Source organism: Thamnophis elegans, chromosome 2, assembly GCF_009769535.1.
Source record: "Thamnophis elegans isolate rThaEle1 chromosome 2, rThaEle1.pri, whole genome shotgun sequence".
In the NCBI taxonomy this organism is placed as follows: domain Eukaryota; kingdom Metazoa; phylum Chordata; class Lepidosauria; order Squamata; family Colubridae; genus Thamnophis; species Thamnophis elegans.
This window is the reverse complement of record NC_045542.1, coordinates 142,655,526-142,683,399: the sequence shown is the minus strand read 5'-3', so window position 1 is coordinate 142,683,399 and position 27,874 is coordinate 142,655,526. Positions and strand designations below refer to the sequence as shown.

The following is a 27,874-nucleotide window of genomic DNA, read 5'->3' as shown; positions in this document are numbered from 1 at the left end:
CGCATGCAGCAATGTCTTCCACCGCCTCCTGCTTTGCCGAGAGGAGGAACCAGGGAAGGAAATGCCAATGATGTCTGGGATTGAGAAAAGAACATCTCCATTGACCTGCTGCGCACATGTATACACACATACACAAACCTGAATGATGAATGAATGTTGCTTACTATTTTACTTTTATGTATTGTTTGCGTCTATTGTCTGTACCCTCCCTTCCTTATTTTATGTAAGCCACCCTGAGTCCCCTCAGGGAAAAGGGCGGCCTATAAATACTAATAAAATCCAAATCCAAAATCCAAACAAACTCACACTCACAAACACACACACACCGTTCCAAGCGTGGAGTCTTTTATCCACATCTGAACTTGGAAACTGCCAATCATGCCTGGGCTTGGGGAGAAGGCCCTCTCTTTCCTCCGTGGTTCAAAGTACCCAAACTTGGAATGCATTGTGTGTCTCTGGGTGTCTCTCTGTGTGAGTGCACACATATGCATGCACACGCTTGGCTGCCAGCAGTTTAGGGAGGCAAGGACCTTGTGGGGCACCAAATTGTCCCCATGTTGAGTTAGCCAGTATGACTTATTCCATCCTGACCCGGTTGTCCCAAGTCAGCTGTGCCCAGTGAGCAGCGTCAAGCAGGCCATGTCGAGCAACCCATTCCTTGGAAAGGGCGCGGTGTGGCTTCCGAGCGATCCGCCAGCTTATCCAGTTCCTGGCCCAGCGCTTCCTTGCAGAAGCAGCTGCTGTGCAGCAAAGCGGCCCAAGGTGGCAGGAACGCCCCGCCGGGCGAAGGAGGGGCAGTGGTGGTGGCTGTGGCTGCTTTAAGCGCTGCCTTGTTTCGCAGCCGGAGCCGCTCCGGGCTGTTGGCCGCTGGCATGCGCTCCTGCGAGAGCCTCTGCGCAGCGCCGGGAGGCCGTGGAGAAGCTTCGCTCCGCTTCTCACTCAGCCTTCCCCCAAAGGCTATCCGGGACTTCCAGTGGTGGAGCCTGGAGAAGCAGTGGCCGCAGGCCGGGGCAGCGGGCAGGCGGCGGCATTGGGGGTGGTGGGGCACTTTGCATCGCGGGAGCCACCAAGCGCCCAGGTCTGCAGCAAAGCCGCTTGGCAGCTCCCGCGATGCAAAGTGCCCGTCTCCACAAGAAAGAAGCGAGGGCTTCTCCCGCCTGGCTCTTGTAAGGAAACCCCCGGCTAAGCGTTTTATGGCTGGCTGAAATGTGCGGATGTTTCCAGCCACCCACAGGGGGACTAGGAGGGAAGGGATCACTCCTCAGGAATCTATCTAGCCAGCAGCCCCAGGAGACACCCCCCCCAGAGAAGAATTGGGGCCACCAAAGCTCCCATACCCACCCACCTTTGGGATGCAAGAGACGGCAAGGCTTGTAGCAAAGGGAATCTAGACCCTGGGAAGGTTGGAGAGGGGTGAAGAGCGTGCCTCCTCCTTCTCCCCCACTCCTCTCTCCTCTAAAGCGCGCCCTCCGAAATAACCCGCCCAACGTAAGCGTGCTCAACTGCAACAACAAGACATGATTCGCTGCTCCCAGATCAGGAGGCGGGAGAATTTGTGCCTCTTTTGCATATGAACTTTTTTGCCTTTTAACTCTTTCTTAACTTTTAGAAGGTGAAAAATTCCTTATGCAAAGGAGGCCTCAAGTTCTCTCGCCTCCTGCTTTGGTTAACACTAAGCAGACACCAAGCCACTGTGACTTGGAATCTGGTAGCAACTATCTTGGCTTTAATTATTTTTTAAAAATTATTTAAAATTCTTTCTTTTTCCTGAGGAGACTGGCGAGGCCCCGCCTCCCTTGCCTCTAGTGACTGCACATCCCTGGATATATGTACTATTCACATGATATATAAAGGACAATAATGATCTTCATGTATAAGAGTGGGATGATTTGAATACTTTGGTATTATTGTATGTAGTGACCATTTTATATTAGAAAGACTTTGGTATATTAAACGGATTAATGATGATGTGTTCTGACCCCCCTCGTCCAACACCAACACATACTCTGAGCCAAAGATAAGTTACGGCATTTAATTAACAGACAGACAGGTCCTTGGCAGCAAACTGACACAGACAAGCTTGGGCCGCAATCCAGCACAGATAAGACGTGGCAGCAATCCAGCCTGCCAAGCTCACAATAATGTTCTCCAACATTCGTTCCTGCATTGACTTCTGCAAAAGGGGCGTGTGCACAAGCATTCCTTTTATAGTCTGGAGAGGAGCCTAATTACCACCAGCTGGGTGCAATTACCTCCTGTAATTGCATAATTGTTCCTTACGCCTATTAGCTCTCCAGTGCCGGGCATCTAGGAACAACTCTCTTGGCTCCTCCCCACTGCTGACGTCTGGATCACACTCCCTTGTCTTCTCCCCACTGGTCCAAGACTCAGACACCTCCTGGTGGCCAACCAGCCTCTCTGCACCCTGCTCGGCGTTGGAACCCTGTCCAGGGTCCTCCACATCCTCCAAAGCCGACTCATAGGGCCCCTCATGTCAGAGTCTGGTGGCCGCTCCAACGGCTCCTGCTGGGCCACAACAATGATGTAATGAACAATTGGGATATATATGAATTGAAATACTTAATCGCTATATGGATTAATAATTAATAATGGAAAACTATTCTTGGAACTCTGGATGATTGGTGACATTATGGTCAATTGAAAATATGAATGTATATTATAAACTAATGGAAATTCTTTGTTCTAATATTCACTTTTACTCCTTAGAGATAGGTGATACTATAATACTTTAAAGACTCATTGTTATTTGATAGATAATTATGAATTCAAGCAAACAAGGATTGTTACAAATGAAAGAATATTGATGGTAATCTGAACACATAATGCTCAATGACCGCGAAATATCTAGTTATGTTTAATGTAAACCAGTGATATTAATCCTAAGCTTAAGAATTGATGCACAAAAACGTGTAACCAAACGACGTGCCTGATGAAATGCAGGAAATGTGTTCTTTGTTCTTCTCTTGCTTTGTTTTGTATGTGTTCGTTTGTTTAAAAAGAATAAAAATATATATATTTAAAACAACTTGTTCCATATCTTGAGCATACTATATCTAGCAGTGGTGGGTTACTAATTGGTTTACACTGGTTCACTGAGTGCGTGCTTATGCAATCTGAGAGTTCTGTAAATTACCTCCACATCCCGTCTGGGCAGCTGTCTGAAGACGCTTGAGCTGATGAGCAGCAAGTGGATTTTTCTAAAACTGCAAATGGAGAGTTCTGTGAGGCTGATTGGAGGCAATTTAGTTCCTCCTTCAGCTGCACCGGAATCAGCTGATCGGTGGCAGGAAGTCAGATCTTCATTCATTTAACAAGCCATTTGATTCAATTAATGAATTTGATTTTAAGAATACGTAAAATTGAATCTGATTAATTTGACACACTTTTTGAGGGCAGGCTCCATTAGGTTCGTACCTCAAGGAATACTTGTATTTCAATTTTTCCAGTTTCACCCATCCTGTACCTTTAATAAATCCTCCAGATCTACTCACATGGTCTCTTTTATTGGGGTATAGTTGGGTTGAGCTGCTGTCGAGCTGCACGCAGAGTAAAATGTAATGAGGACAGAACAGACCTTATGATTCTAGGAAAATTTCATCTTTGAGAGGGATGTATGCATGATTCAGAATTTAGGCTTTCTCCTACACTCACTGGGTGGTCTTGCTCACCACTTTTTAGCTAATTGAAACGTGGTTCTTATCAGAGCTCAGGCTGCATGAAGAGGAAATCCATCAGAAGCAACTCCTCTGTGTTCAGGGAGGAAGGTTAAACAAAGCTGGGAGACATAAAACTACACAGCAGGACAAAAGAAAACTGGGGAAGAAGAACAAGGGGCAGAAAAGTTTTTAAACCTTGGTTGAAACCCGAATAAACGTCTCAATATAACTGCAACTTTCAGCTATTAAATTTCCTTGGTTATTATATAATTAAATTACAGTCCTCCCATGGATTATCTTGTAATCTCCTTGTTTCTCTTATCTACTTTCTATCTTGTCTTCCCTTGCATCTCCTTCATCCATCCATGCTATGCATAATTCTTTTCTTCTTATTGTAGGTGATCGTTATGGCTTGTGACAGGTCTTATCCCTTCTGGATTACCTCTATGACCCACAAATGCCTTTGAGAGGCAAGAAAGAACCTGGACCAGCCTGAGCAATGATACCGGGATTCATCAATCCACAAATCACGAATAAACAGAGAAAAACCTTCCAAACACAAGACCTGAAGATTTTCCAATAGTTTGAAGAGATTCTTCTGGATATGAAGGTGAGAATACAAAGGGAAAAAAGAGATTTAGCTAAAATTAGGAAAAGAATGAATGTAGATCGAAAGAAAAAAGGGGTAAAAAAAAGAACTGAATTAACCTCTCTGTTCTTTTCAGTCTCTTTACTGTTCAGGTTGACCCAGAACTACTACTGACAACTGAACTTCAAACCAACATGAGCCTCTCAAATACTGAAATATGCTCCCTCCAAATGCTCCAAAAATCTTTATGTCAATACATTTTAAAGCAACTAAAGAGTTTAAGAGATGAGTATAATACATGACTAGAACATAACAACACAATTGATATTTAATTAATTTGATTTAAATCAAATCTAGATGATTTCTTAAAAAGGAGAGAGACAAACATGCCCCAAATAAATTGTTTGAAGCTGAGTCTACCCATTTAATCATCACCCCGCACTCTCAAACCAAGTGATGCTGAGAAGCCAGACTGTCAGGCCTGCAGTCATATTCCTTTTTAGGATCTTTGGCCTGCCACTCTCTCTATTATTTCATTATGCTGTTTCATTAGTGTAGTAATTGGGAGGGGGAATAGTAAGGAGTAGAATTGTGGAATGTGTTGTTGTCATTCCTGTCTAGAAATCAAGGTCATCTTTTGTCTCCACACCTCTGCACTTGACCGGAACCAGCTGGGTGAAGCTGCCAGCGTAGCCGAAGATTGGACCATGTGATGGATTTATGGGTGAGGGGATAAGATCATGAACTTTCAACTGGATGAAATCCCAGGAAGTTTTCAGATTTGGGATTTTCCACAGATGTGCCAACATGTCTGACTTATTAAATTGGAATTTTGAAGAAAGTTTTGCCTTAGACTCTAATTTATTTCTGCATGATATTTGGAACGCTGACACTCTGCTCTTTTCAGTCTCTTTATTGTACAGCTTGACCCAGAACTATTACTGACAACTGAACTTCAAACCAACATGACTCTCAAATCCTGAAATATGCTCCCTCCAAATCCTTCCACAAATTTTGTGTTAATACATTTTAAATCAACTAAAGAGTTTAATACGTAAGTATAATACATAACTAGAACAAAACCACCCAACAGATATTTAATTGATTTTATTTAAATCGAATTTGGACTCACCACACTACAAAAGAGCAAAACATGGCAATAATGCTTGAAAAGAAAATTGCACGTGCACTTGGGGCGCTTCTGGCTCCTTTTGTGAGAGGAATTGTTCATCCTTTCAGCTCTTCCCACACGCTGTACATTGATCTGCACGTGACAACTCCCTCATATCATGAGGACTTTGACTGAATAATGTTCAATGCTTCTGCATAGATACTGGCTGATTCAGGTCTCAGTTATACACTAGGGATGCAAATTTAACTATTGTGGAGGATCCCAGTTCTCTACCATGGGTATAATTTGATTATTATTTTTTGAAATTTTCCTTTTGGGCTTAGGGAAGAGGCATCTGTTAAATGTCTTCGCATTGCTCTGAGAGCTATGACTAACTGGGAGACTGCTGGCAGTTGGAAAACAGGAAACTCATTTCTAAAAAATAAAATAAAATGAACGCATATACCATGGATTTGAAACTCCATGTGTCACGTGGCCATCATGTGACATATTGCAACAGTTTCCCTATTCCCGGAGCTGGGGTAGGCGTGTCCTTCACGTAACACAACCAGCCTGTGAGCCGCTAATTTGAAATTTCTATATACTGTATATATAGATACATTCAAAAATATATAAATTATAATTATAATGACTCATGCCTATTGTTTCTTTTTTCATTACTAAAAACCTTTTTCAGAGTTCAGTCTGTAAATTTGAAATCCATTCATAGAACCCATTAAATCAATAATTAGCATACATTCTCATCCAAATGTATCTTTGTTTTGGGGATTCTCCAGTCTATGAATCATGTTATGGGAAATAAGATTATGGGTGTGCTGAAGCCCTTTCCACACTCCATTCATTTATATGGCTTCTCCCCTGCGTGGATCCTTTGATGGCGTGTAAGATTACTGCTTTTTTTAAAGCTCTTTCCACACTCCATGCATTCATATGGCTTCTCCCCTGTGTGCATCCTTTGATGGCATTTAAGTTCACTGCTTGTTCTGAAGCCTTTTCCACACTCCAAGCATTTATATGGCTTCTCTCCTGTGTGGATCCTTTGATGGCGTTTGAATTCACTGCTTGTTCTGAAGCCCTTTCCACATTCCATGCATTTATATGGCTTCCCCCCTGTGTGGATCCTTTGATGGAGTGTAAGATTACTGCTTCCCCTGAAGCCCTTTCCACACTCCATGCATTTATATGGCTTCTCCCCTGTGTGGATCCTTTGATGGCGTGTAAGATTACTGCTTCCCCTGAAGCCCTTTCCACACTCCATGCATTTATATGGCTTCTCCCCTGTGTGGATCCTTTGATGGCGTGTAAGATTACTGCTTCCCCTGAAGCCCTTTCCACACTCCATGCATTTATATGGCTTCTCTCCTATGTGGATCCTTTGATGGCGTGTAAGTTTACTGCTTGATCTGAAGGCTTTTCCACACTCCATGCATTCATATGGCTTCTCTCCTGTGTGGATCCTTTGATGGAGTGTAAGCTTACTGCGTGTTCTGAAGTCCTTTCCACACTCCATGCATTTATATGGCTTCTCCATTGTGGATGTCTTTTTATTAACAGTCTTGTTTCCATGTTCATTGCATTTATTTGTCTTCTCTCCCATGTGAAAACTTTTCTGTGACTCAAGAGACCCATTTTCTTGAGAAGGTGTGAACATCCAACTGTATTTTTTTCCTTTGTCTTTGCCCATATTGGCTCCTCCTTTGGCTTGTGATGGACATGGTCCATTTACATTTAATGTCTCTTTGAAGATTGTTACACCTTTCTCAATATATTTCTTCTTTAGTTTTTCTTGTTGATCAATAAAGTCCTGCATCTGAGCAACAATCGAAGGAGATGAGGTTTTCTTATTCCAGTTATTCAACAGGTTTCTCTCCAGACTTTGCAATTCTGTTTGAATTGCAGGTTTCTCCATTACATCTCCTTGTCTGAATACTTGGAATGGTTCTCCAGAGTCTTTATTCTCATTCTCATTCTCACCTTCAAAGGGAAAGAGAAATAAAAGTAAGAAAAAGTTGGGGGGAAAACATCACTCTGTCAGAAGTCATATTGATTGCCTTCAGGTATTGTGCCAAATTCCAATATATACTGCATATTTGCATCTTAATAATGGCATGGTATAGAAATGATAACATCTCTATTGATGAGGCATAAAACCTTGCAAAAGACATTGTCAAAAAACCTGAATGGCAACTCTTGATAGGACTGATGTGGAAGCATCTGGGCCAAAATAGTTGAAATCTGTGTGATGAAGTTTGGCATTACCTCAAACCAAGGAATTAAGTTGTCATAAAATGTTTATATAGAAATATAAATTAGATAGGATATATCTAAGCAAAATGCCATTGACCTATTTCCTTCCTAGGAGCACTAGAAAAACAGAACTTTCCCTTCTCCCTCTGAAGATATCAATTTATAAATGTTTTCATAAGAACTAATTAATGGCATCTAACTACAAAATGTCTTCCTGAACTCTCTGACTGGAGAGTGGGAAACTGTCAGCATCACTCCATTATATAATTAGGAAAGAAAGACTAAGAGACTCCATTGGTTGGAAATCAAAAGTACTTTTACTAATTATAAATGGTAAGCGAGCAGTTGCGAAGCAAAGTCTACTTAATTAGGCGCGAAAGCGATTGATATATAGAATAGTCCATTCCCCACCCCTTAGGATCATAGCTTCAGGCCAATCATAAGTCCTTCAAGTGTCAGGTGTGAGATAACTTCAAACAGGCATCATGGGTTTCATGGCAGCTGAAGCAACAGCAAGGCAGAAGCTGACAGAAACCCTTACCAAGAGAGGCCACATTCTTATAATTCTCCAGCATGACTTCCCAATGCAGAGCTTTTTGGTCAGGATCCAGTTGAGGCCACTCCTCCTCGGAGAAATAAACAGCCACCTCCTCAAAGGGCAGAAGAACCTCCTGAAAGGGAGAAAAATACAGAACAGGCCAAGGAAGAACTGCAGGATCTTTCCTATTATTAAGAATTTTATATAGCAAACATAGACGTTAAGATAAATGGCTCTATGCTTAGTAAGGATCTGTGGTTTAGATGACAAAATTGACAGAACCAAAAGCATTTGACTAAAGAAATATTTTAGGAAGGTTTTATGAACTTGAATGATTCTGTAGGACTTTCAGTGCCATTCAGATTAAATAAGCCCTTTTTTCTTCTGGATCAATTGATCTACCAAACAGCCAACAAACCCTAATCAGAATACTCTTCATTCTGGATCTATGAATCCATCCATCCACAATCAAAAGGTCCTCAGTGACTTGAGAGAATCAACTGGCAGATGGGCCTCGGAAAACCCACCAATCAGTGACACTAACCCTTCCTTGGATAGTGTTCCTGATTGGTGGGTTTTCCAAGGCCCACCTGCCAGTTGATTCTCTCAAGACACTGAAGGCCTTTAAACCCTTCCTGCCTTTAAAAAAGGAAATGTGCCTGTAGGGGAAGGAATTCTTTGTAGTATTTTATGAAATGACTTATGTTGTCCTAAGAAGGAACAATCCTGTTCATCCTCAAAACCTTCCTGAAAGTGCTGGGAGAACTCAACCAGGGTTCTGTCTGGTGTGCCATCAATACCCAGAGACTCTGCTCCTCCTCAGATTGCAAAGAAGCTGCTAGTAGTCTGAGCCATTGGCTGGACAGTAAATAAGAAAATGAAGGATGTTTTCCATTGAAGACAATTCTTAGCCTATGCAAAGTTGGATTGTTTGGCCTCCAAATCCAGGCACAAGTCAGAAGATTAAATTTTACTTTCTAAGCTAATGGGGCCTTGGCTAATTGTTCTTTCAGAACACTTTTTACTTGGAGACGTTTCTATATTTCGACTGTCCTGGGATTTTAATAATCTTAACTGTTAACCGTGTATTTTTCTTATTAATGATTGTAAATGAGGCGTTGGAAAAATGGAAGCTTGCTAGTTTGAATATTTAAATATTTTTGAGGTTCCTAGCACAAATCAACTCAAATAATTACAAAAATGGGGCAGCATGTAGGATAGGATAGTGTAGGGCAGGGTAGGGAAGGATAGAGTAATTTAGCTAGAAGGGACCTTGGAGGTCTTCTACTCCAACCTCCTGCTTAGGCAGGAAACTCCATACCATTTCAGACAAATGGTTATCCAAGTTTCCACCCATTTGCTTTGGAGAATAGCTTGACTCCCTCTTCTTTGTGGCAGCCACTGAGATATTGAAACATTGCTGTCATGTCACCCCAAGTCCTTCTCTTCATTAAACTAGACATACCCAATTCCAGCAACCATTCTTTATATGCTTTAGCCTCCAGTCCCCTAATCAGCTTTCTTGGTCTTCTCATCTAGGGTGCTCACTTACCTATTTTAACTTGTGTTCCTAATCTGTTTTTTGTGGTGCTGTTTTTGACAAGTTGGACTGGTTTTTTCCTTTGTGTAAAGGCGGATGAAAAACACGAGTTAAGTAGTTCTGCTTTCTCCCTGTTGCTTGTCACCTTCTTGCCACTTTCTCCCACCAATGGATCAATTGTTTCCTTGACTTTTTAAAAGTTTTTAACATGTTGAAAGACACTTTTATTTTTGGTCATAAGCGTTAGTTCATTAGCTTTCCTCACTTCACCTTTGCAGGCTTGGGCTATTTGGTGATATTCTGCCTTAGTTATGTGCCCCTCTTTCCCTTTTTTGTACTTGTCCTTTTTGTCTTTCAATTTATCAGAGTTCTTTATGCAGACTGGGCTAGACTGGGCTTTTATAATCTCACTTTTCAAAATTTCCCAAGCTTCTTGAGTTGTTTTCCCCTTGAGGATTTTCATCCATGGAATCATTCCCAAGGTCTCTCTAAGTTCAAGTTTGTCTTTTAAAGTCCAAGATTCTAGTTTGACTTAGTTCTATTGCTTGTGCTTGCATAATGTGGAATTCCGGTATTGCATGATCACTCCCCCATAAGATTCCTATAGCTTCAACACCTTCCATCATTTAATCTCTCTTAGTGAGAATTAAGACCAATCTGGTTGATTCCCTTGTTCCCCTTCTCTACTTTTTAGGAAACAAAGTTCTATGCTAGGTTTATCAGGAACCTGTATGATCTTCCACTTGGTACAGCGTTTGTCTCCCAGTTGATGTCAAGGCAGTTATCAGCATTGTTGTGCTCTATTTCTGTAGAGGTGTAGTTATTTCTTATTATAGTGCAACTCTACAACCTATTTCATTTGGTGTATTTAAAAAAAATAAAAATAGCTGTATTACCCTGTAGCTCTATGTTTCATTTGTAGGTTTCAACCCACCAAGTTTCTGTCATGGCAACAATATCGTATCTGCCCTCATTTACTTAAATTTCTAATTCACCCTGTTTATTCCTCATACTCTGTGCATTGTGTATACACAATTGCATCCATTTTGACTGACCATGTGTTTACTGTCTACATAAGCTGTGTTGTGTCTGACTTCCCCTACTTTCGTACCACCTGTTTGATTGCAGATTGTATGGCACTCACGATTAAATGCTTGATTTTGCTTGACAGCAAAGTTGACATTCTTACCCACACAAACATCTATGTTATATGCACTGATAACCCTATTAATTTTAGATTGCTGGGGACAGAAATGTTCTGTATCAATTAATTCTCTGTCCGCACTGTTTAGTTGAAATGTTTATCCAGAGCATCTGTGAATTTAATGCCAAGCAATCCATTTGTTTCATGGACGCAAACTATCTCTTTTGTACAGTTTTTCATAGGACAAGCTGCAGACATCATGACTAACATAAAGAATTCTGTAAAACATTATTTATTGAAAAGTTGGGAGAATAATTAGCGAAAACAGTTTTGTTTTTAAAGTACTAGTCTAAAAAAGAAATCCTAAAAAGAATCTCCAACCAAAAGAAAAGGGGAAGATGGTAGAAGACAGTACAGGTAGTCCTCAACATACAACAGTTTTTAGGGATTTACGACAGTGACAAAAATGACTTATGCCCGTTTTTCATACCTACGACTGTTCCAGCATCCCCATGGCCGCATGATCAAATTTGACTCATATTTATGACAGTTGCAGGGTCCCAGGGTCATGTGATCACCTTTTGTGAACCTCTGACAAGCAAAGTCATTAGGAAAGCCACTTAACAACAACCATACTTCTAACTTCAGTGGTTCCCTTAACACCTGTGGCAAGAAAGGTCGTAAAATGGGGCAAAGTTCACTTAACAAATGTGTCACTCAACAACAAAAAAATTAGGCTCAATTTTGGTCCCAAGTCAAAGACTACCTATAATCTGTCCAACGGCTGATTTCCTGAGGGAAAAAATAGAAATCTAATAAATCAAAGTTATTCTCATACCTGAGTTAGAGGTTCAATCATGGTTTCCACTCCCCCTAAACAACGAGTCGACTTCCTTCTATGATTCCCTGTGAGAGAGACAGAATTTCAAAAGGCATAATTATAAAATGGGGGGAGGTATGCTATAGAGGAGAGGACACAGAGAAGATGAGAAAGTTAGGATTTATCAAAGGAATGGAAGGACCTTATACTACCTCCTGAGGTGTCCTGAACTGGATCTCCCTGAGGGATCCCCCTGAAAGGCAGTTCTTGAGGGAGATTTGACGGATGCCTCTTTCTCTCAGGATCTCTGATCTCCATTGCGAAGGACTTGAAATAGGATCCAGAAAATAAAGAATCAATGGACATTACACATCATGGTGGTGCGTACCTCTGCTTAACACCTGATAAATTGCCAAAGATTTTTCAAATCTCAAAGGAATTTCAAATACATGTTTGAAATGTAAATGTAAATGTAAAAAAGGAACTTTTTACCAACTCTGCTGGACTTGTGACAAAGCAAAGAAATACTGGGATAAGACTTATATTTTACTGCAGAAGATTCTCAAAGTGGGCATGAAAATCAAACCAGAGACTTTTCTTTTAGGTTTAATAGACAAAGAGATGGAAAAACAATCTCGAACTTTGCTGTTATATATGTTGAGAGCAGCAAGGATGCTCTTTGCAAAGCGGACGGATATTTTAATAGCCACAAAGGAGAAGTCGTTGGGAAAACTGATGGAAGAGATGGAAAAATTAACTGCTTTAGTTAAAGAAAAGACCAAGCCAACCTTGCTTCTACTTTGGAACCACTACTGCGTTTTGTTCTTGAGATCGAAAAATTGAAACTTTGATTGAGTTTTGCTGATTACATAAGTTTGCTGTTATATAGAATTTGCTAGTACATATTAAGTATGTAAATTTAAGACATTGAACTTGTAATGTTACCATTTATTCGACTGTGCTAAAAAGATTCAGATTTTCAATGATTTTCTTTTTCCCCATTTACCCTACACTTCTTTCACTTCCCTTCCCCCTTTCCTACTATTTTCATTTTCTTGCATTTTATATCTTAATAAACCTACAAAAATTTGATACAAAATTTTGAACATATTGTTTATTATATTCAGGCCCAAGAAGAAGTCCTCTCACCGGCAACTCAACCTGCTCCTTCTTCTCCTCCGCTTGGCTCAGGAGGAAGCCTTCCGCCAGGGCCACAGCCTGGGAGCTGGTCTCTGCTCCACACTCCCGCACCCAGCTCTCCATCTGCAGGGGCAGAAGGGCCAGGAACTGCTCCAGAACCACCAGGTCCAGTATCTGTGCTTTTGTGTGCTTTTCTGGCCCCAACCATTTACTACAAAAGTAGTGGAGACGACTACAAAGTCCTCGGGGACCCTCATCCTCCTCATATTGGACGCCCCTGAAATTCAAAGCCTGAATTTGTGACACAATGGTTCCTTCTTCCAGCATCTTCTGCCCAGTTCTTGCCCAGATCTCCCCACGTATTCCAGACTGGGCATCGGAAGCGCCTTTTCTACTTCCCTCACTTGCTAAAGGAAGGTGAGCCATTTTCTCTCTGTCCTGTAAGACAATTCCAAATGGGTGCAATGAAACCTGTGTATCTCCAAATGCTTTTTCATTCATAGCAATGTTCATTTAGCCATGGGAATACCAGAACAAGCCATTAAGCCCTCTTTGCCAAAGCCATCATTTTTTTTCTCTACATGAAGATCAAGAAATGGCCTCCATTTTGCAATTTTCTTACAGAAGAACAAATAAATCTAAACTAGTAGATCGGACCATTTATTGACACTCATCCCCACAGAAGGAAGCATTTTTCTGACCTGTAAAGTGGTGACTTCCAGCAAGAAGATTCAGTGCATATGGGCATTTTGGATAATTTAAATTTCTTTTTACTCAAAGGGAAAGACTTGCATTTTAAAAATATAGCTCTACGTTTACCTTTAAGCAGGGTTTACACAACATACAACATACAAAAGCCAAGAACAAGTTCACAAAGCATGAATATTCAGTTCACAAAAAATGAGACGCCAATCCTTTGACCCTGGTCCATTTCTCTTTCTTCCTTCACGCAGGGGGGCAGGGTCACACAATGTGTCCTAAGCACAAACAGGTCAATCAAATCAGGGATTCAGTTCCTATGAAATATAAAGGATTAAATGCACACAGCTCAATACGATGACGTGATTGACTACCTTCCTCAAACAAATTGAGTTGCAAAAGGCTCCAAGCACAGTGAGAATGTAGGCATCATTTTTTGCATTTCTTCCTTTCAAAGTTGTTTTTGCTTCCTGCTTGAGTTTTGCCATACAAGCTCCCCCTCTCCCCTATGCAGGAGCTATTCCCACGAAATGGGGCGCTCCCTTTCCTTTCTGGGATCTGGAATTCTTCCTGAGGGCAGCATGCATCTTCTGGAACTCTGCTTTGCTACGATCATGGAAAAGGTCGGCGGAGAAACATGGGAATTTGGGGTCTCCCGCTCGTAAGATTGACTTGGTGTATGCACACGCACAGTCACACACACATACACCTACCCTTGCCACCTCTTTCTTCAAAACTTCTTTGCAGCCTTTTTAACGTCCTGCGAAGCTTAAAGGGTTAAAGAGAGAGAGTCCAGCATCCTAGAAAGGCAAGACCTAGTGACGTCACTTCCTTCTCCACCTGCAAGAGCGACTCAACGCTGAAGCGCATGCGGTTCCTTTCTCTTTGCAGAGGGAGCCCCGGATGGGTTTTCTGTGCATGGAAGGTGCTCGTGGAAAAAGGAGAGATGGTGCATTTCCCATGCAAGGCCAGCAGGGGGATCTCTTGAGAAAGCCATGAAGCCTTCTCAATCTGCTTTGGCAACGTTATAATTTACTATTCCTAATAACAATCTCACTTAAATTTTTGTTGTTCAGTAACAAAAAAAAGAGTAAACCCCCAAAAAGGGGTAAACAAGAAAGGTACTATTTCTACTAGCTTCACTTTCTGAAGGAAAAGCATAATACAAATAATTTTCTCCTCTTACTATAATTGGAATTTGAAGCTATTTCAGCTCTGCCATAGGAAGGGTCAACTTCTTTCTACTCGTCCTTGTGAGGGAGACACAATTTTAAAATGTATAATTCATAAAGTAAGAAGAATTGCTCTATAGAAGATAGAGATTAAAGGTTGACAGCTGTCAGGCGGGTGGCCAATCGGCGGCCAGTATTTTTCCCGGGGGTCGGCAGGCGCGTCAGAGCCAATCAGGAGCCTGAGGCTCTGGCCATGCCTGCCGGCTGTGTCAGGAGGACGCAACACTATGGGGAACAGGAGGACCTTATATTACCTCCTGAATTGTCCTTACCTGGATATTCCTGAAAAATCCTACTCAAAAAAACAGTTCCTGGGGGAGATTTGATGGAAGCTTCCTTCAGTGGGGGGAGGGGGTATTCCAATTTTTTTAGTACATGTTTGGTCGTGTGGGTGAATATGCTCGTGTGCGCTTCTGCACATGCCCAAAAGTGTCTGGGTGGGTAGGCGGAGCCTTTCACTGCCAATGTGTGCGTCTGCTTCATCACTGGATGTTTTTAAGTAGAAACTGGACAGTCACTTGTCTGTAATGGTATAAGATCTCCTGCTTGAGCAGGGGATTGGACAAGACCTCCAAGATCCGTTTTAGCTGCATTCTGATTGATGGATGGATGGATGCTTACTCTCCCACATTTTTCTAGTTTACCAAGAAGCAGGTTGTGATCTACTTTGTTGAATGCCTTGCTAAAGTCTACGTCCACAGCATTTTGCTGGTCTTCTAATTTAGTCACTTCGTTAAAGAATGAAATAAGATTGATTTGGCATGATGTTTTTAACAACCCTTTGCTTGCTACTAGTTTAAAATCTACAGTATTTGTTTATATTATATACTCAATCAAGGACTACCTATAATATGTACATCATCTGATTTCCTGCAGGACAGGGAAATACAAATCTAGTGAATGGCCTTTTGAATGCTTTTTCAAGTATAGCAATGTTCAACTAGCCAGGGAAATACAAGTACGAGCCTTTAAGCCCTCAATCACACTCATCCACATAGAAATAGTTTTTTGAGATGGTAAATGGATGTCTTCCATCTAGGATATTCAGCATATTTGACATTTAACAAAGGATGAAAATTCAGTCCACATCAAATTAAATGCCAGTAAACTGACCCTAGTTTAGGATCCTCCATTTCTCTTTCTTCCTACACTCAGTTTGCACAAGATGCCCTGAACACAAGCAGGTCAACCAAATTCAAATTTACTGATCATTTGACTCCTGCCTATAGTACGTGCATGTATGGTATATATTCTTTTGTAGATAAAACCCATATTACTTACAAGCCTGTTTGCTGTTATTGCTTGTAGTATAGCTGTGCGCACCCTGACAAAGTATGAGCCTGGGGGAAGGAGACAAGATGGCCACACATTAGCAGCTCCTGAAATAAAGTTCTGGTTTGTTTGTCCCTTCTGTCTTACCTCTACAACCCAAAAATTCCATTCACAGGGAAGAAAGAACCTAGACCAGTTCCAGCAATGAAATTGGGACCCATCAATCCACAGATCATGAATAAACAGAAAAACATAAATAGAAATACTCCAACCACAGAACTTGAGGATTCCAGCAGTTAGGAGAGGTTTCTCTGGATAGGGAGGTGACAATGCAAGAAAAAAGAGATTCAGATACAATTAGTGAAAGAAAGAATGTTGATGGAAAGAAAAAAAGGGGTTAAAAAAGAATTGAATTAACTTCTCTGCTCTTTTCAGTCTCTTTATTGTCTAATTTGACCCAGAACTATTTCTGACAATTGAACAAAAAGGTTCAAAACAACATGACCCTCTCAAATTCTGAAATATGCCCCCTCCAAATCCTTCCAAAAATCTACATGTGTTAATACATTTTAAAGCAGCTAAAGAGTTTAATACATGAGTATAATACATGACTAGAATATAACCACACCACTGATATTTAATTAATTTTATTTAAATCCAATTTAGACTTCTTCTTAAGAAGGTGAGAGACAAACATGCCCCAAGTAAACTGTTTGAAGCTGATCCTACCCATTTAACCATCACCCCACACTCTCAAACCAAGTGCACGCTGAGAAGCCAGACTCCATTTCCCTTAAAATTTGGAGAAGGCAGAACCCACCTTAACCTGTGGAACATAGTCATCCAAAGATAAACCCACACACCATTCCAAGCTTGGAGTCTTTTATCCACATCTGAACTTGGAAACTGCCAATCATGCCTGGGCTTGGGGAGAAGGCCCTCTCCTTCCTCCGTGGTTCAAAGTACCCAAACTTGGAATGCAGTGTGTGTCTCTCTGTGTCTTTCTGTGTCTCTCTGTGTGAGTGCATACATATGCATGCACACGCTTGGCTGCCAGCAGTTTAGGGAGGCAAGGAGCTTGTGGGGCACCAAGTTGTCCCCATATTGAGCTAGCCAGTACGACTTGTTCCATCCTGACCTGGCTGTCCCAAGTCAGCTGAGCCCAGTGAGCAGCGTGAAGCATGTCGAGCTACCCATACTCACCTAGTCCTGACGATTTGACTGCAACCACCCAGCCATGCCTACCCAACCATGCCCACCTGGCACTGAATCATCATAATCCTACATGCAACTGGAGTTCAACCATAATGCTGATGCGCCCTCAATAAATTGATCTTGATATCCCTGCTTTAGAGAGATACAAAGCCAAAAACTCTGTATATTTTCTGATGCTTTTATCAAAGCAGTAGCTGCTGTTGCCTACTTAAAAACAATAGATTCTAAAGCACAATGTCACATTGGATTTGTTATGGGCAAAACTGTGCACACTGTGCAGTCTGAAAGCTATCCCAAGAAATTGACTGTATGCTAAACTAAAGACTTATCCTTAGAACAGTGGTTCTCAATCTTCCTAATGCCGCGACCCTTTAATACAGTTGTTCATGTTGGGGTGACCCCCAACCATAAAATTATTTTTGTTGCTACTTCATAATTGTAATTTTGCTACTGTTATGAATTGTAATGTAAATATCTGATATGCAGGATGTACTTTCATTATTACAAATTGAACATAATTAAAGCATAGTGATTTATCTGCCAATCTTGGTTTGGGAGAAGATCAGACAGACTGGGATTTTCCAGGATAAAATGACTTCCTTGCCTGCTTCAGGACATGCTCCTGAGCATGGGTGACGCCGGTGGAGGTGGATGGTCTTGGGCGACCCCTGTAAAAGGGTCGTTCGACCCTCAAAGGGATCGCGACCCACAGGTTGAGAACCACTGCCCTAGAGAGAACTCCCTGAGGAAACCTGACCTCTTTCAGTAGCAAAATTGTCTTTTGGGAATAGGTGGCTGCCTTAAGAAAGAAAAAGAGAAAAACTCTCCTGGCAATCATCACATTGCTTCTTTGATTGTGCTGCACTTTCACCATCAAGTCAAACATCAAGGATGACTATTTAGAGAAGAAGTTATAAGAACCTCTGGTTTGTGGATAGTTGGAGATAGTAGGTAATCTTCGGGTGTATTACTTGCGGCAAGCTCCATGGTATGTTACAGAGAAAAAATGTGGCTGATCCTCCAGCCGACAGACTCAGCACAAATCCTCCTTCACTAACATTGGCCTTGATGTCTTTGGCCACTGATCTGTGACCACACATCACACTAGAGAGTGTGAAGCAAACAGTGAGAGGTGGGCAGCCCTAGTCACCTGTATGACCATTAGAGTTGTCCATACTGAAGTTATTGAGCTTCATAAAGATGCTTTATTGTTATCTGAGGCCCTTTAAAAACATTCGTTCAGACAGAGGCACCGACTTTTTTGGGTCAGCCAAAGAACTGCATGTTTCTTTGAATATTGAAACCAAAAGTATAGAGCAGAGGTGTCAAAATCAAGGCCCGGGCACCAGATCTGGACTGTGGGGTACTTAGATCTGGCCCATAGAGCCACCCTGCAAATAACAAAGGACTGACCCGTGTTGCCTTTGCCAGCAAAAACAGAACTAGGGAGGGCCACATGTTCAGGAGGAACACGGCCCTTGCAAACTCCATTTTCATGGGCAGAGAATTTCAGGAGGCTGTCGCAGTCAAAAGCGGAGCATGCAAGGGCCATGTTTGACTGTCCCGAGCTCCATTTTCACTGGAAGAGGGTTTCAGGAGGCTGTCACAGCCAAAAACAGAGCTCAGGAGCCCATTTTCACTGGCAGAGGGCTCAAGCCACAACAGTGATTGACACAAGTGACATCCAGCTGGCCACACCCATCCCAGCCCCCTGAGGTCAAACACAACCCTGATGTGGCCCTCAATGAAACAGAGTTTGACACCCCTGGTGTAGAGAGATATCTAGGTGACCAAAGCTGCACATGGAATTTAAACTCATGGCCAAACAAGATCCGGTCATTTTGGCAGCCAGTGAAGCACCAAGATCGTTTTTGGTTTTCTGGTGCTGTACGTGACGCATTGCAACAGTTTCCTTATTCACGGGAGCTGGGTGGGCGTATCCAGCACGTGACACAACTGTCTCAAGAGTCTGTCACTCCGATATACTGTATATGCAGATGCAGTTTTAAAAAGTATAAATCATAATTATAATGACAAGCGCCCATTTTTTCATTACTAAATTCATCTCTTTATGGCTGTCCGAAGGTTGAACCGCAGAACAAACTCATTCCAGATTTCAGTCTGTAAATTGTAAATCCATACATACAATCAATTAAATCAATAATTAGCATACATTCTCATCCAAATTAATCATTGTTTGGGGATTCTCCAGTCTATGAATCATGTTATAGGAAATAAGACTATGGGTTGTGCTGAAGCCCTTTCCACATTCCATGCATTTATATGGTTTCTCCCCTGTGTGGATCCTTTGATGGGATGTAAGGTTACTGATTATTCTGAAGTCCTTTCCACACTGCATGCATTTATACGGCTTTTCCCCTGTGTGGATCCTTTGATGGCTAATAAGGTGGCTGTATTGGCTAAAGGCCTTTCCACACTCCATGCATTTATATGGCTTCTCCCCTGTGTGGATCCTTTGATGGCATGTAAGACCACTGCTTATTCTGAAGCTCTTTCCGCACTCCATGCATTTATATGGCTTCTCCCCTGTGTGGATCCTTTGATGGCATGTAAGACCACTGTTTATTCTGAAGCTCTTTCCACACACCATGCATTTATATGGCTTCTCCCCTGTGTGGATCCTTTGATGGAGTGTAAGTTCATTGCTTGTTCTGAAGTCCTTTCCACACTCCATGCATTTATATGGCTTCTCCCCTGTGTGGATCCTTTGATGGATAATAAGGTGACTGTTTTGGTTAAAGCCCTTTCCACACTCCATGCATTTATATGGCTTCTCCCCTGTGTGGATCCTTTGATGGCATGTAAGGTCACTGCTTGCTCTGAAGTCCTTTCCACACTCCATGCATTTATATGGCTTCTCCCCTGTGTGGATCCTTTGATGGGTAGTAAGGTGACCGTTTTCTCTAAAGCCCTTTCCACACTCCATGCATTTATATGGCTTCTCCCCAGTGTGGATCCTTTGATGCCTTGTAAGTTTACTGCTTGTTCTGAAGCTCTTTCCACACTCCATGCATTTATATGCCTTCTCCATTGTGTATGTCCTTTTATTAACAGCCTTGTTTCCATGTTCATTGCATTTATTTCTCTTTTCTCCCAGGTGAAAACCTTTCTGTAACTCAAGAGACCCATTTATTTGAGAAAGTGTGAATATCCAACTGTATTTTTTTCCTTTGTCTTTGCCCATATTGGTTCTTCCTTTGGCTTGTGATGGACAGGGTCCATTCACACCTAATGTCTCTTTGAAGATTTTTACATCTTTTTCAATATATTTCTTCTTTAGTTTTTCTTGTTGATCAATAAAGTCCTTCATCTGAACAACAATTGAAGGAGATGACCTTTCCTTCTTCCAGTTATTTGACAAGTTTCTCTCCTGCCTTTGGAATTCTGTTTGAATTGCAGTTTTCTCCATTTCACCTCCTTGTCTAAACACTTTGATTGGTTCTGCACAGTCTTCATTGTAATTCTCATCATCACCTTCAAAAGAAAAGAGAAATGAAAGTGGGAGAAAGGTTAGGGAAAAAGATCATTCTGTCAGAAGTCATATTGATTGCCTTCAGGTATTGTGCCCAATTCTAATATGTACTGATTATTTGTATCCTAATAATGGCATGGTATAGAAATGATAACATCTCTATTGATGAGTCATAAAACCTTGAAAAGGACATTAAGTCAAAAAACCTGAATGGCAACTGTTGATAGGACTGATATGGAAACATCTGGGCCAAAATAGTTGAAATCTGTGTGATGAAGTTTGGCATTACTTCAAACCAAGGAATTATTTTGTCACTAAAGTGTTTAAATAGAAATACAGGAACAAATTAGGTAGGATATATCTAAGCAAAATGCCATAGACCTATTTCCTTCCTAGGAGCACTAGAAACACAGAACTTTCCCTTCTCCCTCTGAAGAGAAAATATCTATTTAGAGATGCTTTGGAAGAATTAGCTAATGGCATCTAACTACAAAATATCTTCCTGAACTCTCTGAGGGAGAATAGGAAACCCTTACCAAGAGAGGCCACATTCTTATAATTCTCCAGCATGACTTCCCAATGCAGAGCTTTTTGGTCAGGATCCAGCTGAGACCACTCCTCCTCGGAGAAATAAACAGCCACCTCTTCAAAGGGCAGAAGAACCTCCTGAAGGGGAAAAATACAGAACAGGCCAAGGAAGAACTGCAGAATCTTTCCTATTGTATAGAAATTTCCAAAGCAATGCTATGCACTAAGGTAAGTGGCTATGCTTAGTAAGGATCCGTGGTTTAGATGAGAAAATAAAAAGAATAAGAAGCATTTGGCTAAAAAAAGATTTTAGGCAGGTTTTATCAACTTGAATGATTCTGTGGGACTTTCAGTGCCATTCAGGTTAAATAAGCACTGTTTCCTCCTGGATCAATTGATCTAACAAACATCCAGTCAACCATCATCAAAATACTCTTCCTTCTCGATCAATATATCCACCCACAATTCAAAGGCCCTCAGTGTCTTGAGAGAATCAAAACCCACTAATAAGTGATACTAACCCTTCAGAAGTGAGTCTGTAGGCAAAGGGATTCTTTGCAGTGTTTTATGAAATGAAACTTATGTTTTCCTAAAAAGGAGCAATCTTGTTCACTCCCTTCATGAAAGTGCTGGGAGAGCTCAACCAGAGATCTGTGTGGTTTGCCATCTACATCCAGAAACTCTGCCCCTCCTCAGATTGCAAGGAAGCTGCTGGGATTGTGATCCATTGACTCCCTTGTAAATAAGAACATTTCTAAGGAAGACATTTCTTAGCCTTTGCAAAGCTGGATTGTTTGGCTTCCAAATCCAGGAACAAATCAGGGGATTAATATTTACTTTGCAAGCAAAATTTATGTTTTTTCTTGGAGACATTTCTATATGATCACTGTCCTGGGTTTTTCAAAATCTTAGCTTTTAATCACATCCTTTTCTTCTCAATCATTGTAAACATTTTTTTTCAAAAATGGTAATTTGCGTTTGAATATTTAAATATTTTTGAGGATCCATGCACAAATCCAACTCAAAGTATTATATAAAAGAAGATCACCATGAAGAATTCCGTAAAAAAAAAATTCTTGAAAAGCATGAATACCGTTATTCATGTGTTATTGTATTTTCACAGAAAATACAACCTATAATAAGACCTAGCATGATTTTTCATGCTGCTCATAAAATAAGTCCTACCTTCCAAATAAGCCCAAAGTCAGCGTGTCATCAGGGAGTGTGGGGCAGAGGGCATGGCAATCATAGGTGGTGGTGAGTACGTGTGCAGGGTCAGATTGTGTCTGAAAGCAACTGCAGCTGTGCCAGGGCAGGGGGAGACATGTGATCCATCCCACCGTCTGTCTTTGCTTGCATGGAATGTGTGATGAAGCTGGAGGGCCAGGCTGGATGGCAGGGGCTGAGGATGCAGGGACTGTGCAGTGGCACCCCCGGCCTCATGGCACATCTGGCAGTCCAAAATTGCATGCCTTCCCCACTCAACTATACAACTCTAGTTGTTGTTGGTGCCTCTGTGAGGCGAGTGAAGCTTGGTAGCAGGACAGGGTGTTGCCACGACACAGCCTGTGGACATTCAGCCCCCGCTGTTGAATGTAGTCCTCTAGCTGTGCCGCACACTCCACAAGCAAAAAAGGCGATGGGATGTTGACTGCAAATGATTGGGCTTTGAATCCTCACTTCAGAAGGAAGGAGAAGGAGGGAAAGGGAGAGCAATAGCTTGAGAGCTGTCTCTTCAACAACTCCTCTCTGGGCTTCCTCATGGAAACCCAGCATGGAAGGAATAGTCTGTTTCTTTCAGATTAGACCCAGCACCCCCATCCCCTTTCAACCTTGGCCTCCCTCTCCAGAGAGTGATAAAGGGCAAGAGCAAGTGAAAGCACAGGAGACATGGGGGGGGGGGGAAGCCACACAGCAAAGGACGAGGGGCTTGCCGGCCTCTCCATGAGACCTCTTGTGTGACATGGCATGAAAAAATTAAAGTGTAAAAGCCATTCTTTCCATGTCAGCAGCAGCACCTAAATCAGTGATGGCAAAGCTTTTTCTGACGGTGTGACAAAATTGCACACACACTCTCTCTCGCACACACATGCCGAATCTCCCCATCCACCTGCACATGTGCATGCAACCCCCTTCCCCACCTGCACATACATGCACAACCCCTCTCCAGGCTCTGGAGGCTTTCCTGAAGCCTGGGGAGGGCAAAAACAGCTTCCCCCCGGTCCCCCGGAGGTCTTCCAGAAGTCAGAAAGGGATCATTTCCAAACTTCCAGTTTTCCCCCCTTTCTGAGGCTTCAGGAAAGCCTCCACAGCCTGGAGAGGGCAAAAAACAGCCCCTTACCAACACCAAGGAGACTTGCTTTGTTCGAGCTTGTTCTAATTTACATATCTTAAGGAACCCTAATAAATGAGAGGTGGAAGATAACAAGAGGGAAAATCAAGAAAAAGTGTTATTTTTTATGTTTGTAATTCTATCTTTCCTAGATTTAAAATTGGATTTAAAAATATACAAGTTGTATTGTTGGAAATCATTGCGTTGAAAGAATAGGGAGCCATTTGCCGGAGGGAAGAACAAAGAAAGTGAAGCACTTAAGATGTCTCCCCCTTCTCTCTCTCTCTCCACTTCAGATGAACTGGAATATAGGAGCCGGATCAGAATTGGGAAATAAGAAGAAACTGTGGAACTTAAATTATAATTAACCGTAACTTTTGAACTGGACATTATGGAAAGTTGGGAAATTGAAGAAATATGTGACATTATAAAGAATATGCATGAGTCATTAAAATTAAACTTGAATAGAATTTTGATGTTAGAAATTAAGGAGAAACAAGAAGAAGAAGGGGAAGGTAGTGAAATTACAGAAGCAATAGAAAATAAAAAGCAGACAAAAGATTTCACTAGGTTTGACAGTGGTACAGGGAAAATTGAAAAGGGGGAATATGTCCCAACAAAGACATGGGAAGGGATTATAGAAGAAAGGAAAGGAAACGGCCAGACAGGAATAGAGAAGAAAGAGAAGAAAGAAAGGAATGATAAGAGAAAAGAGGAAGAGAAGACAGGGAGACAGAGGATACGTTGAAAGGCGCAGCAGTGGGTGATTAAAAAGTTTGAATGGAGCTCGCTCAGATGCTGAAATACATCCTGTAAATGAGATGAAGAGTATGTAAGAGCACCCTTGCACCAACTGGCACGAGCGACTGCCTGTGTTGCTACTGGTCTCATGGGAGCTCTTTGCCCTCCTGGAGACACTGCTCTCATCCACCCTGCTGGGCTGCTCCTGCCTGGTGCAGGGCGAGTGATCTATGACCTCCAAAGCACCCTCCCACCGCCAGCCTGCCAGAGCCCCTTTGCCAGCAGCCACTGGTGGAGCCACACCGCCTTACCCACTGCCGCCTTTGGGCTACTGAGTGCCTCCCTGCAGGTCTACGCTATGAGTTGAGCCTGGCACTCTTTGGGCCCTGGCCCTGGTGGGTGCTAGCTCTCATGCTGGCTGTGCAAGGTGGCATGGGTGGCACAGCTCCACCTGCAGCTCCGGAAGTCATAGATCTGGGATGACTCTATCTGCACCAGGCAGGAGCAGCACAGCAGGACAGCCAAAAGCAGTGCTGCCAGGAGGCCAGAAGCAGCAAAGGCAGCCAGCGGCCAAAAGTGCAGGGCAGGTGGAGGCCGGGATTTTCTGAAAAGTTGGGCCACTGCGGCCAAAGGCAAGCAGGTGGTGGGATGGAGAGGGCGGAGGTGGCAGGCGCACCACTTCCTGTAGTTGAAAAAAATACTATATTTTCCCAAAAAAAGCGCTTGGCCTTATTTTCAGGGAGGGCTTATTTTAGCCCATGTGCTCAAAATCCTGATTGGGCTTATTATCCAGGGAGGTCTTATTTTCAGGGAAACAGGGTAAGACACCCCCGAAAATTACCCTGAGTACTTATTTCGAGGCCTAAGAGAATATAAGATATAAGAATTTCCAACCAAAAGCAGAGGGCAAAATGGCAGAAGACACTATTTGTAGTTCACGACTAACAACAGTTTTTAGTTTTTAGTGACTGTTCAAAGTTGCGCAGCAGTGAAAAAATGACATGCCCATTTTTCACACTTAAGACTGTACTACCTATACTTTCTACAGCCTCTGATTTCCTGAGGCAAATGGAAAATAGAAATCTAGTAAGTGAATGTTCTTCTCTTACCTGAGTTGGAGGTTCAATCCTAGTTTCTGTTCCCCCAAAACAAAGAGTCGACTTCCTTCTATTCTTCCCTGTGAGGGAGACAGAATTTCAAAAAGCATCATTAGTTTGATGGGAGGAGGTATGCTATAGAGAAGACAACCCAGAAAAGATGAAAAAGTTAGGATTTATCAAAGGAGTGGAAGGACCTTATATTACCTCCTGAGGTGTCCTGAATTGGATCTCCCTGAGGGATCCCCCTGAAAGGCAGTACTTGAGGGATATTTGGCGGATGCCTCTTTCTCTCAGGATCTCTGATCTCCATTGCAAAGGACTTGAAATAGGAGAAAAGAATTAATGGACATTGCAAATCATGAAATGGTTTCTTTCCCAGTGAACACCACTGCAAATCACTCGGTATTGATCAATTAGGCTGGGAAGTAAGAAAGAAATCGCTGTGCAAAATCTCTTTTGTAGAATGGATAAGGGAACTATACAAAGATTAGTGAAGCATCTCCAAATAGTATGAATGCCAGGAAATAAATCTTTCATAAAATGATGTATCCTTCTACTTAACACTGATAAACTACCAAAGATATATAAAGGAATTTCAAATACATGTTTGAAATGTAAATGTAAAAAAAGGAACTTTTTACCAACTCTGCTGGGCTTGTGACAAAGCAAAGAAATACTGGGGTAAGATTTATATTTCACCTGCAACTCAACCTGCTCCTTCTTCTCCTCCGCCTGGCTCAGGAGGAAGCCTTCCGCCAGGGCCACCGCCTGGGAACTGGTCTCTGCTCCACACTCCCGCACCCAGCTCTCCATCTGCAGGGGCAGAAGGGCCAGGAACTGCTCCAGAACAACCAGGTCCAGCATCTGCGCTTTTGTGTGCTTTTCTGGTCTCAACCATGAACTACAAAAGTAGTGGAATCAACTACAAAGTTGTTCGGGACCCTCATCCTCCTGATATTGTATGCTCCTGAAATTCAAAGCCTGAATTTGTGAAATGATGGCTCCTTCTTCCAGCATCTTCTGCCCATTTCTTGCCCAGATCTCCTCACGGATTCCAGACTGAGCATTGGAAGGGCCTTTTCCACTTCCCTCACTTGCTAAAGGAAGGCCAGCCATTCTCTCTCTGTCCTGTAACACAATTCTGAATTAGTTCAAGGAAAGGTGTGTATCTCCAAAGGTTTTTTCATTTCTTGGAAGAAATATCCACCTGATTCAGTTCCAATACAGGAGGAAGCCGCTGGGAATAAAATGGAGGCTGATTGGAAAGAAAGCGGAACCACCAACCACATATCATTCTGGACAGCTGACAAAATGGAGTTTAGAGTGTGTGAATTCCTATGGGGTCATGTAGGGCTCATGGCAGGCAAAAGGGGAAATGAAAATCGTAGGTGCTTGTCTGAAAAAATACTATTTTGTCTAACGCCCACGAGTACAAGTTCTGAGAACAGATTCTCTTTCCATTCACATACATTGACATTTTCTTTTTAAGATCTGAGCAGGACTGGAGCATTAAAGCAGGCACGTGCGATTTTGGTGCTCCGAGATCGCAGTCGAACTTCTGCCGCTGGACGGTCCATTTGGACCTAAACTGTCCCGCAGAGATTGAGAAGGCCGGCCACATCTGCTGATCTCAGGGACATCACAAAGTCCCTGAAAGATCCAGGAATAGCCTTTTTTTTCGGTGACAGAAAAGCAGCTAATGAAGCTGCTGAAGTTGGGAGAGCTCCAGAACGGGAAGAAAGTGGAAAGAGAAAATGTGCCGAATTGGTGAGGAAATTTTATTATTAGAGGAAGAGACTGCCCAAGAAAAAAATTTAAGTTAAGATTGAAGACAAAAGACTGTAGGCGGCGAGATTGATCTGCATTGAACTTAGTGTGTTATCCAGTGTCTAATTTCTTTTTTTCCATGGATGGAACTTTTGCAGGGGCTCCCTATTTTTTAAACTGAAAGAAATAATTCTTTCTTCTTTTTTCACTTTTGCTTATACCTATAGATTAAAATTCTCCTTCTTTTTTTATAATGCTTGATTTGATTGATTGGATTGTTTTTTATCTCCATTTAAGGTTTTTTCTTTCTTTCTTAAGCTTGGAATATATAGAAGAAAATAAGAAGGATTATAAAGAGGGTTGTAACAACAGGAGGAAAAGCAGTTACACTGCCACTTAGGGGCTGGAGGCTGGATACATTGTTTTTCTTCTTTCTCTTTGATCATTTGAGATTCAAGGTTCTTTCAGCTTGTTTAGTGACAGTGATAGTAGGAAAAGCACATGTTGTTTATACAGGTGCCTTTTGGAATTCTATCACTAGCTATGGGAGGGAAGACAACATTTTGACTTGAAAGATAATAAATGAACCTATTTTAAGTTTATTAAATTAGTCTTGAACCCTATAGTGGCAGTGTCTGCAAAATTGAAAGAATGGCTCAGCAGGAAAA

General features: G+C 42.0%; 1 pseudogene; it reads right to left on the bottom strand.

Moving 5' to 3' along the window:
* LOC116502702 overlaps positions 1–27,874 on the bottom strand; it is an 84,782-nt pseudogene that overhangs the window by 45,642 nt on the left and 11,266 nt on the right.